Source organism: Schistocerca americana, chromosome 6, assembly GCF_021461395.2.
Source record: "Schistocerca americana isolate TAMUIC-IGC-003095 chromosome 6, iqSchAmer2.1, whole genome shotgun sequence".
Classification (NCBI taxonomy): domain Eukaryota; kingdom Metazoa; phylum Arthropoda; class Insecta; order Orthoptera; family Acrididae; genus Schistocerca; species Schistocerca americana.
This window is the reverse complement of record NC_060124.1, coordinates 220,774,365-220,785,604: the sequence shown is the minus strand read 5'-3', so window position 1 is coordinate 220,785,604 and position 11,240 is coordinate 220,774,365. Positions and strand designations below refer to the sequence as shown.

The window sequence follows — 11,240 nt, the reverse complement described above, 5'->3', positions numbered from 1 at the left end:
CACTAACTCATTATATTTTTGAGACAAACGTCTGAGTTTCTCCATAAAAAACCTCACCTGTTTGTGACAACCCTGGACAACTTATCATCTAATCTAATGTTCGCACCTGATTATGAGTCTCTTGGTACATAATGTATGCCTTTGCCTCACCCACTTACAGTAACGTAGCCGTATTTAAACAAGTTTCGTCTCACCAGTTATCTAATTTAGTGTTTTCCCCAAAAAATGTATTCACATGATTAGGTGCTACAGGGTCACTGGAATCAACGAGTATACACTCCTGGAAACTGAAATAAGAACACCGTGAATTCATTGTCCCAGGAAGGGGAAACTTTATTGACACATTCCTGGGATCAGATACATCACATGATCACACTGACAGAACCACAGGCACATAGACACAGGCAACAGAGCATGCACAATGTCGGCACTAGTACAGTGTATATCCACCTTTCGCAGCAATGCAGGCTGCTATTCTCCCATGGAGACGATCGTAGAGATGCTGGATGTAGTCCTGTGGAACGGCTTGACATGCCATTTCCACCTGGCGCCTCAGTTGGACCAGCGTTCGTGCTGGACGTGCAGACCGCGTGAGACGACGCTTCATCCAGTCCCAAACATGCTCAATGGGGGACAGATCCGGAGATCTTGCTGGCCAGGGTAGTTGACGTACACCTTCTAGAGCACGTTGGGTGGCACGGGATACATGCGGACGTGCATTGTCCTGTTGGAACAGCAAGTTCCCTTGCCGGTCTAGGAATGGTAGAACGATGGGTTCGATGACGGTTTGGATGTGCCGTGCGCTATTCAGTGTCCCCTCGACGATCACCAGTGGTGTACAGCCAGTGTAGGAGATCACTCCCCACACCATGATGCCGGGTGTTGGCCCTGTGTGCCTCGGTCGTATGCAGTCCTGATTGTGGCGCTCACCTGCACGGCGCCAAACACGCATACGCACCAAGGCAGAAGCGACTCTCATCGCTGAAGACGACAGTCTCCATTCGTCCCTCCATTCACGCCTGTCGCGACTCCACTGGAGGCGGGCTGCACGATGTTGGGGCGTGAGCGGAAGACGGCCTAACGGTGTGCGGGACCGTAGCCCAGCTTCATGGAGACGGTTGCGTATGGTCCTCGCCGATACCCCAGGAGCAACAGTGTCCCTAATTTGCTGGGAAGTGGCGGTGCGGTCCCCTACGGCACTGCGTAGGATCCTACGGTCTTGGCGTGCATCCGTGCGTCGCTGCGGTCCGGTCCCAGGTCGACGGGCACGTGCACCTTCCGCCGACCACTGGCGACAACATCGATGTACTGTGGAGACCTCACGTCCCACGTGTTGAGCAATTCGGCGGTACGTCCACCCGGCCTCCCGCATGCCCACTATACGCCCTCGCTCAAAGTCCGTCAACTGCACATACGGTTCACGTCCACGCTGTCGCGGCATGCTACCAGTGTTAAAGACTGCGATGGAGCTCCGTATGCCACGGCAAACTGGCTGACACTAACGGCGGCGGTGCACAAATGCTGCGCAGCTAGCGCCATTCGACGGCCAACACCGCGGTTCCTGGTGTGTCCGCTGTGCTGTGCGTGTGATCATTGCTTGTACAGCCCTCTCGCAGTGTCCGGAGCAAGTATGGTGGGTCTGACACACCGGTGTCAATGTGTTCTTTTTTCCACTTCCAGGAGTGTATTAAAGAACCCATTTGACTACCAAGGATCAGACTATGCTTGCCAGCTAATGTCTTCCAACGCTGTTACTTTCGTTATCAATGCATCAAATGGTTCAAATGGCTCTGAGCACTATGGGACTTAACTTCTGAGGTCATCCGTCCCCTAGAACTACTTGAACCTAACTAACCTAATGACATCACACACATCCATGCCCCAGGCAGGATTCGAACCTGCGACCGTAGCGGTCGCCAGGTTCCAGACTATAGCACCTAAAACCGCTCGGCCACCGGGGCCGGCATCAGTGCATCACTCAACTTATTCTTTAAGGCTGTAGGTCCTAACAACGTGGCTGCCTATACTTCTAAGGATTCAACCATCTTGTGCAAAGTCATCACCTGTGCTTCTGGCATTTGTGTAACCACCATCTGATGTTGTACAAGAATAAACTGAGGAACTGCTCCCACAATTTGCAAACAAGAAACAAATCATATTAAATTTGCGCTGTATCATGGACAAGCAGGGGTCTGTGCTCTGATGTGCCTTGTGGTGAAACCTTCTACACATTTAGGTGAGAGCCTGCATATGTGGAAACTTTTGTCCAGACAAATTACAATACAGGCACCACACCAACCGAAAATAAAATTCCTTGCAACTGCCACAAAACAAATATCCGCAGGATCCTGATGTTTAGCAAATGACACTTTAAAGTTCATGTGACCATCACGGGCAGAAATGAAAGAAACATAAAAGGCCATCAAAGACACTCACTTACTGCCCTGAATATTGGGGAACTGCAGACTGTAGTAGACGAGTTTGAAGAGGAGCTGGACAGACATCAGATGCTGATACTGTAGATGTGTTGAAGTAACAGAAGACGCAGTATCCCTGCCGCTGACGACCGCTTCCTAACACCAGATATACAGGTGCAGATCTTTCGCCCCGATGTCACTAAGCGGGCGTGGAGTAGTATGTTATTATCAGGATCTGGCAAACATCCAAAGCCGCTAATGAGACACTGTTATCAGAGTTTCATCTTTAGTCATCACTCTATAAGGTGACAATATTTTGCAACAATACCTTTAATACTCTGTATATTCTTTTCGTTTTATATTAGATCATTGTTTGTGACATGCAGTAAGATTATTAATCATTTCATTAGCTGATACTGGCTATCACCAGGTACTAACAATTTCTGTAAGTACTCCGTCTCTGGGAGTTAGTTAGATTTGAACATTGACAGCAGAAGCGACGTGGGCCATATGCTCCTCAGAAGCTCCTGTTGGCTAGATAGGGGCTGGGAAGAGACTTGTTGTGTTCTGCAGGGGCGGACATTTACTGCCCTGGGACAGAGAAAGCAGAACAGGGAGGCGCCAGTTTACAATGCTGGAGACCGCAGAACCCGTGTAGCATGGTCAGTGTAGGCGGGAGATTGCACTCTGGTGGATCAGAAAACATTTCAGATTAGAATACCCTGGAGAAAGAGTGTCAGGAGTGGAACAAGACGAAAAGACATCCTTTTAGCGCAAAGGAATGCACGGAGGCAAAAACGATGGTCGTGAGATGACATCCAAGAAATTTTCTCACGGAAAATGCCTGAGCACGCTTCCTGCCGAAAGCCAAAGATGCTTGTTTTACTGGCGGAGTGTTAAGGATAAAGGAAGGGAAATGGAAATTTCCAGAAAATCTTCTGGAAAGAGTACGAGCTTGAGGTGAGTGACTGGCTGATTCATGACCCATGCAGTGGAGGGTAATATTTTTGTAATAGCCACCGGGATTCATCGTCTTGAGCACACACGTGGACGCTGGGTGTCCAGGAGGGATCTAGGAGTGGTGTGGTGAGGCGCTTCCCTACGGGGACAGATCGAGGGCTCTTCCCCGCGGGGATCAGTGGGAAGCACTTCCCTCTCCGAGGATCGACATGTAGACTTCACTGGTGAGAGCCACTGTGGAGAATCTGGCAGTTAGATTTTGAGAAGTGTTGCTTGGGTCAAAACGAGCACGTGAAGTCATTTCTCTGTGAAGAGAGTTGTTATTTTGTTTACTCGACTGACGAATTTTTTCATCCGTGTGGAGACTGACACACAATGAAGTGCTTCTTTATGGGAGATTACTTTAGTCGAATTTCTGTTCCTGGCTAGTGAGCAAACAGAAATCTTGACTCATGTTCTGTCTTTTACTGAGGTAGTTTGATCCCTAGTAGTTTGTGGACGGCGTATTGCGTACACGGTGTAGGCAGAGAATTGCAGGTACATCATCCGTACAACGGCCAACTTCCCAACGAGCAGGTCAACGGTGCAGTATAGCTCCTGTCCTACTTCAGTAGATGATACGCGCACTTTGGTCTGGCGGATAGGGAAATACAGTGAATGTGTTGAATTCCATCTCCTTGTCCAACAGTTTTTTATTTTTCGAAAGTGCCAGACGGGGTCTAGGTGTTCTGTTTCTCAATGCTGACCGGTATCAGCCAGCTTTGTGTCCGTCTAACAACAGGGGTGTGATATGAAGAAAATTAACCTTATCTTCTGTGAATCTAGAAATTATGTATAGGGTGTACTTCATATTCATTCAGTTTTTTGCACTTTACTTGTTTTTTAAATAATTATAGGATCAAATTGTAATTCATTCTAGTAGCATACCGACAGGAATCACTGCTTTGATGAGCTAAACTGAAGTGAAGCAAAACTACAATACAATATTTCAGTTTATGGAAATCTCTCCACTGGGGAGACAACTTTAGCTAACCACACATTAGGCAACCACACTTGCACATACGCTGCATGCTACATAAACCACAGGGATTTACAAGTCTTCTGACTGGATTGATGCGGCCTGCCACGAATATCTCTCCTGTGTCAAACTCTTCGTTTCAGAATTGCACTCGCACCATACATTCTCAGTTATCTGCTGGATGTATCCCAATTTTCCCCTCTGTGGTTATCTACATTACTAAGGTTGCTTCCTGACGCCTTAACACATGTTCTTTTATCCTGACCCTTTTTCTTGTCAGTTTTTCCTTTATCGATTCTTTAGAGCACCTTCTCAGTCCGTATTTTATCAGTTCAACTTATTCTGAACATTATTCTGTAGCACCTCATCTCAAACACTGCTTTTATCTTCTGTTCCGGTTTTACCACTGTCCTTGATTAACTACTACAGAATTCTGTGCTGCAAACGTACAGTCACACGGGGCTACTGCGTGGTCTCAGGCGTCTCGCCACGGTTCGGGCGGCTTACCCCGTCGAAGGTTCGAGTCCTTCCTCCGGCATGGGTACGTGTGTTGTCCTCAGCATAAGTTAGTTTCACTTAGATTAAGTAATATGTAAGCCAAGGGATCGATGACCTCAGCATTTTGGTTCCAGAGGAACTTAACACAAATTTCCAAAATTTTGCTAACATACATTATCAGAAATTCCTTCCTCAAATTAAGGCGTAAGTCTGACACAAGTAGACTTCTCTTGGCCAGGTGTATCTTCTTTGCCAGTGCCAGTCTGCTTTATATGCTCTCCTTACTACCGAGGTAGCCAAATTCATTAACTTCATCTTGTTCGTGACCATCACTTTTGATGGTAAATTTCTCGCTTTTGTCATTTCTGCTACTAGTCGTTACTTTCATTTTCCGGTTTACTCTCAATTCACATTCTGTACTGATTAGACTGTTCGACACATTCAGCAGCAAGTGTGGAAGATTGCATCCCTGTGTTACACCCGTTTTAATCCGACCACTTCGTCCTTGGTTGTCCGAGCTTCTGGTTCTTGTACACCTTGTAGTCGTGTATAACCTGTGTCCTCGTACAGAATACTCCTATTTTCCTCTCAATTTTGAACGACATGTATCATTACACATTGTCGAACGGTTTCCATGGGTGAACAAATTCTATGAGTAAATCTTGATTTTTTTCAAGTCTTGCTTCCATTGTCAACTACAAAGTACGATCTGCTTCTCTAGTGTCTTTATCTTCCCTAAAAGCTAACATATTGTCGTCTAACAGATTACCATTTTTTCCATTCTTCCGTACATTACTGTTGGCAGCATCTTGGATGCATGAAATGTTAAGCTAATTCTACGATAGTTTCCGCACCTATCCGATCTTGATATTTTCGGAATTGTGTAGATGATATTTTTTGGACAGTTTGTTTGTACGTCGTCAGTCTCATATATTCTACACACCAATTACAATAGTCAGTTGGTTGATTTTTTCCGCGAATACTTTCAGAAATGACTGTGGAATGTTATCTATCGCTATTGCTTTATTTGATATGCTGAGTCAGATCTTCCGAGGATCATTTCTGTTTAGATTTCTTCACATTTTCCCTGCAGCCATTTCATCTTGGTTTCCCTTCACTGCCTATTGTTTCATTCCTATGTGATTTATATTGCTCTGTTGTTGTGTTTCCTGAAACATTTGTGAGCTTCCGCTTTCGAGGATCAATTGATGTATATCTTCTGTTTACCAACGTTTTTTTCGGAGTCACCCTTCTTGTACCCATGACTGTAAAACATCTGTGATTGCCCTTTTTAGAGATGTCCACTCCTCTTCAGCTAAACTGCCTACTTATCACAGTATCCGCTTCCAAAGCAAACTTCAGACCCCTCTCATTACCCATCAGTACTGCATTATCCTACTCCTGTCCACACAGATTCTCCCGTACGATTCTCTTAAATTGAAATCTCTTCTTCATTATTACTAAATTATAATCTCAGTCTAGATCTGCTCCTGGGTAAGTCTTACAATCCAATATCTGCTTTCTAAATCTCTGCCCATGATGTAACCCGGCTGGAATCTTCCCACATTTCCGGGCCTTTCCCAAGAACACGTTCTCGTCTTCGGATTTCTGGCTAGTGTATTCACTATTACCACCTGAAATTTATTGTAGAACTCAACCAATATTTCTAGTCTCTCATTCCTACCATCAAGCCGATATTCTCCCGTAATACTTTCTTCTGTTCCTTCCCACAGAATTAAATTCCAATCCCCCACAACTATTAGATTTTCATCTCGGTTTAAATACTACAATAGCGTTATATATCCTCATATACATTTCCCCTCACTTCATCTTGTGCTTTTGACATCGACATGTGTACCTGAGCTATCGCTGTCAGCGTTGGTCTGCTGTCGAATCCGATGAGAACAACGATATCACTGAACTGTTCACAGTAGCTCACTCCCTGAACTACTTTGTTATTGATAACGAATCCTTCTTTCGTTATATTATTTTATCCTGCTGTTGGTATTACTCTCTATTTGTCTCACCAGAAATCCTTATCCTCTTTACACAAACTTCGCTAACCCTTAGATTGAGCCTCCCTATTTCCCTTTTCAGATTTTATAGCTTTCCTACCACGTTAAAACTTCTGATATTCCATGTTCTGACTCTTAGACTGTTTTCCTTGCCTTTTTCTTCCGTTTTTTCCCACCGTCACGCCCTCCTTGGCATTCCCCTCCCAGAGATCCAAATGGGGGACTAATCCGTCACCTTTTGTCACTGGAGAGATTATCATGACGTTTTTTTCTATTACAGGGCACACGTTCTGTCGATACACATTATGTGTCTTTCAAGCAATGGTTTTAGTTGTCATCTGCATCCTCATGTCTTTGTTCATTGCTGTTTCTTCCGCCTCTTTGGGGCAGTCTCCCACCCGAAATAGAAGAGAGTGCCCTGAACGTCTAACCGCTGATCCGTAATCTTTGACAAGGCGAGGATGATTTCTAATTTCCAAAGTTTTCGGCTGACATTCCTGATGAGCTATTCAGAATTTAAGCAGTGGCCTGATTCAAACCCAGGAGATAGGACGTTTTGGTTATTGGTCAAAGACGCATTTCCTAGATCACGCGCTTAATGTAATATGCTTGGATACAAAGCTGTCTTCGTGCACGACTGTCAGTAGTCAGGCCAACAGAATAGCACTGGCCACACCGGCTTGCGCTAACGTCAGTGCGTCTCGCACTCTTAGCTCCTTCGACGAGGAAAACGCATACTCAGCGCCCCATGAGCTCACAGTGAGCTAGGTACATCATGTTGGTCGGTGTTGCCCTCGCCACTTCTGGTGGCCAGCAGGTACAAAGACGCTGTTGTGGATGCAGGGCGGGGGCGGATTGACGATAGTTCAAGAGCTCATCAGATACCATGAGCTAAGCCTCCAGTAGATCAAGTTAATGAGGAGAAGCGGCATCAAAGAACCCTGCATGTCGGTAATGATGTTCGTAGTTTACTAGTGTACTTGTCTTTCAACACCTGTAGTTTTAAAGCATTAGTTATGTATGGATACTGTGGTGCATTAATAATGTATGGATACTGTGGTTCCTCCGAATACCTTCTTCAGCTAAGTCCCTCTTCTCATAATGATGTGCAAAGGTTTCATAGGACGCTGCCCCGTTAATTTCTGCATCACCTACGCAGAAAAATACCCGTTCAATATCCTGACTTACTCTATCTCTTCATATTCCTCTGATCAGAAATCCTTACCTCCTTTTCATTAACTTCACTGACCCCACTATATCTTTGCTTCACAACAGCTTGCACTCTTACTTGCGTGCTTGTGAGGTGAAAGCGAACCCGAGTATCTTCCTAGACTCCACGTTTGTTTGATCAATAGACCATTGCCTCTCACAACCTTTTACACCACACTTACAAACGGTTGCTGTCAAAGACGATTATATGAATTTTAATCGCCTAATGTTCCCTGAAAGAAGGGGCCTCACGAATTGTATTAGTCACTGCCAGCGAACACGGGACGGCGCCGAGTATGTAGGTGGGGCTGCAACACCCTCTCATAGATCACTCGTTTCTGGTATCCACCTGCCAAATCTCAGTCGCTGGGACTTAAGCATTCCATGGATGATAGCGCCACAGACGAACAAATTCGGTTTAAGCGGTCGTAACAATTTGTCCAGGACATGACAGCTGAATCTTCCCGTGACTCCAGGCCGTTTCTTAGTCATACCACTTCTTTTTTTCTTTGATCAGTGTGTTCGCTATTACTAGCTGAAACGTTGCAGAGTAAATTTAATCTCTTTCCTTCCTCAATACTGATAAGAAGTTCTTATTCTCCCGTATCTCTTTTATTCTCTCCTCTACTACAACCTTCTACCTACCATGATTATTCGATTTCGTCTCACCTTACATAGTGATTTACCTATATTCATCAGCCAGAACATTACGGCCACCGACGTAATATCAATATTAACAAGTCCAGGCGACAGAAGCGTCATGTGGCGAGGAGTGACTGCTAGTCAGACACTCGCACTGTGCGTGTAGCATCAGCGAGCGTGCTGTCAGTGCCTAGAATGGAGAAGGCGCCCGATCTGTCTGAGTTTGACCTACGGCAGATTGTGATGGCCCGGAGGTTCGGCACCAGCACTTCGGAAACTGCACTACTTTTCGGGCGTTCGAGGGGTGCTGTGATCGAAACCAAGATGAAGCCACATCCAGACGTTGTGGACTTGGGCGGCCACCCCTCATTTCATGAGTCGGACGTCGAAGGCTGGGCCGACCGGTAAAACAGTACAGGTGGCGAAATGTGGCGGAATTAACATCAGACTTTAATACTGGGCAGAGTGCAAGTGTGTCTGAACACACAGTCCACCGATGGGCCTCCGCAGCCAGTGACCAGTGCATGTGCCAATGTCAACACTACCATAAGGGGAACTACGACTGAAATGGGCACGTTACCATCGTCACTGGACGGTAGTGCAGTGGAAGAACGTTGTATTGTCTGATGAATTCCGATACCTTCTTCATAATGGCGAGGGGAGGTCGCGAGTCCGTCGCTTTCCAAAGGAACAGCTCTATGACACATGTAGTGCGGGACGGAGACAAGCTGGCGGTGGATCCATCATGATCGTGGGTCCATGGGTCCAGTGGAGCTCTTGAAAGGCACCATGACGCCAAGGAGTATTGTACACTGGTCGCAGACCACGTACAGCCCTTCACGACGACCCAGTGTCCCGACGGCAGTGACTTTTTCAGCAAGATAATGCACTATGTCGCTAGGAGTGTGATGAAGTGGTTCGAGGAGCATAATGGCCAGTTGCAGTTGATGTGCTGGCCCCTCGTCTCGCCAGAACTGAACCCGATCGAACACATCTGGGATGTGTGCGTGTGGAAGAGGTGTCAACTCCCCCCAGCGACTACCAAGGCTTCATTGCTTCCGTGCCACGACTCCTCATCGCTGTTACCCGTGCCAAGGTGGGCATTATAACACTAACTTGCCGTGAAACAAGGTATCAGACTATAATTTTGAATCTCGTGAAATTAACAGAAAAAAACCAAACTGACTTTAACCTTGGGAGTTAATGGAAGTGATAAAATCGTAAGTTAATGAGAAAAATGAACGGTTGCCAACCCAATTAGACACATTAATTTTGAAATATACGTATAACAAACTTGAATATTGGCTATTGAAGTTACTGTCATTGGGATTTCCCTTTGAATAGCAAACAGGATACAAACTGACACAGTGCTCTCTGCACTGTGTATAGCAGCAGTTACCAATAACGCACACATCAGTAAATTATACGAAGTGATTTTGCACCAAGCTCATACCAATGACAGCTACACTCAAGAGCATTACTTAATCAAATACTGAAAGGTTACTGCATGACGTGCAGAACTAAATTTGGACATGAGGGGCTTTTATCTTAACTGACATAAAAAAAAACACTAAAGATGAATAATCTCATAAACACACTGTTAAAGCTCCGATAGATGCATCAGTTTTCCTTAGCAACAGTAATAGTTCAATTTTTCCTAGTAAATGGAGAATATGATGGGGACCCATAAACTAGTATAGTTGCTCTAGTCAACTCTCTCTGATTATTACTGTTAAAAAAATACTAATTCAAAAAGATAATCATTCACTTCATAATTTACTTTGTAAGACAATAAAACACGACACTGGACTTAATTAACTTCAAAAAAGAAACCATTCAAGATAGAAATCAAAAACACACTATTTTTGAAAATGAGCTTAACTTATTTGCCTCTGTATCACCTGTGAAGCACGTATTTTAGACAATAATATTTCCGTAATTTTGCACTGTACTCCTACAAAACTATACTTTGCACTAAACTAAGGATACTTTAGCAAAATCCTATCTAACTTCACTACTGTAGTTTTAACTTTAACATTAGGCAACAAATCACTTTAAAACACTTGAATGCAAGAAGTGTTTCTTTAATTCAGGATACTCGGTTATAGTAGCACATAGGGGAGGACCCTGCATAGATTCATGATCAGGAAAGAAAATGTGGTTCTGGACACAAATTTGTTTTTGTCATTATTATTAAAGCCACACACAAATTAACTGGTCCATACCCATATATACTGCTGAATGTATGAAGTTCGTGAGGCAGTGGCGAAGACTGGTGACAAGCGACATGGCGGCTAACTGTACTTATGTCTCTTGATGTTCGAATGCTCTATAAAATATCTTCTCGGGCTCGGATTTTCACCATATTAGAGCCATTCCTTTTTGCCGAGAATACCAAATAATAGCCAGATCCTCATCCGAGGCAAATCTATTCTAAAGCAACTTCCAATAGCCTCTCTCGGCACCTCCGAAGTGTACCGT

At 44.8% G+C, this 11,240-nt stretch overlaps 1 non-coding gene across 1 annotated transcript; it reads right to left on the bottom strand.

Moving 5' to 3' along the window:
- Positions 1 to 1,877: 1,877 nt before the first annotated feature.
- Positions 1,878 to 1,961, bottom strand: Trnas-gga. The gene is given in 2 exon segments: positions 1,878 to 1,912; positions 1,922 to 1,961. It is a non-coding gene; the product is annotated as a tRNA-Ser (tRNA).
- Between the last annotated feature and the right edge of the window lie 9,279 nt (positions 1,962 to 11,240).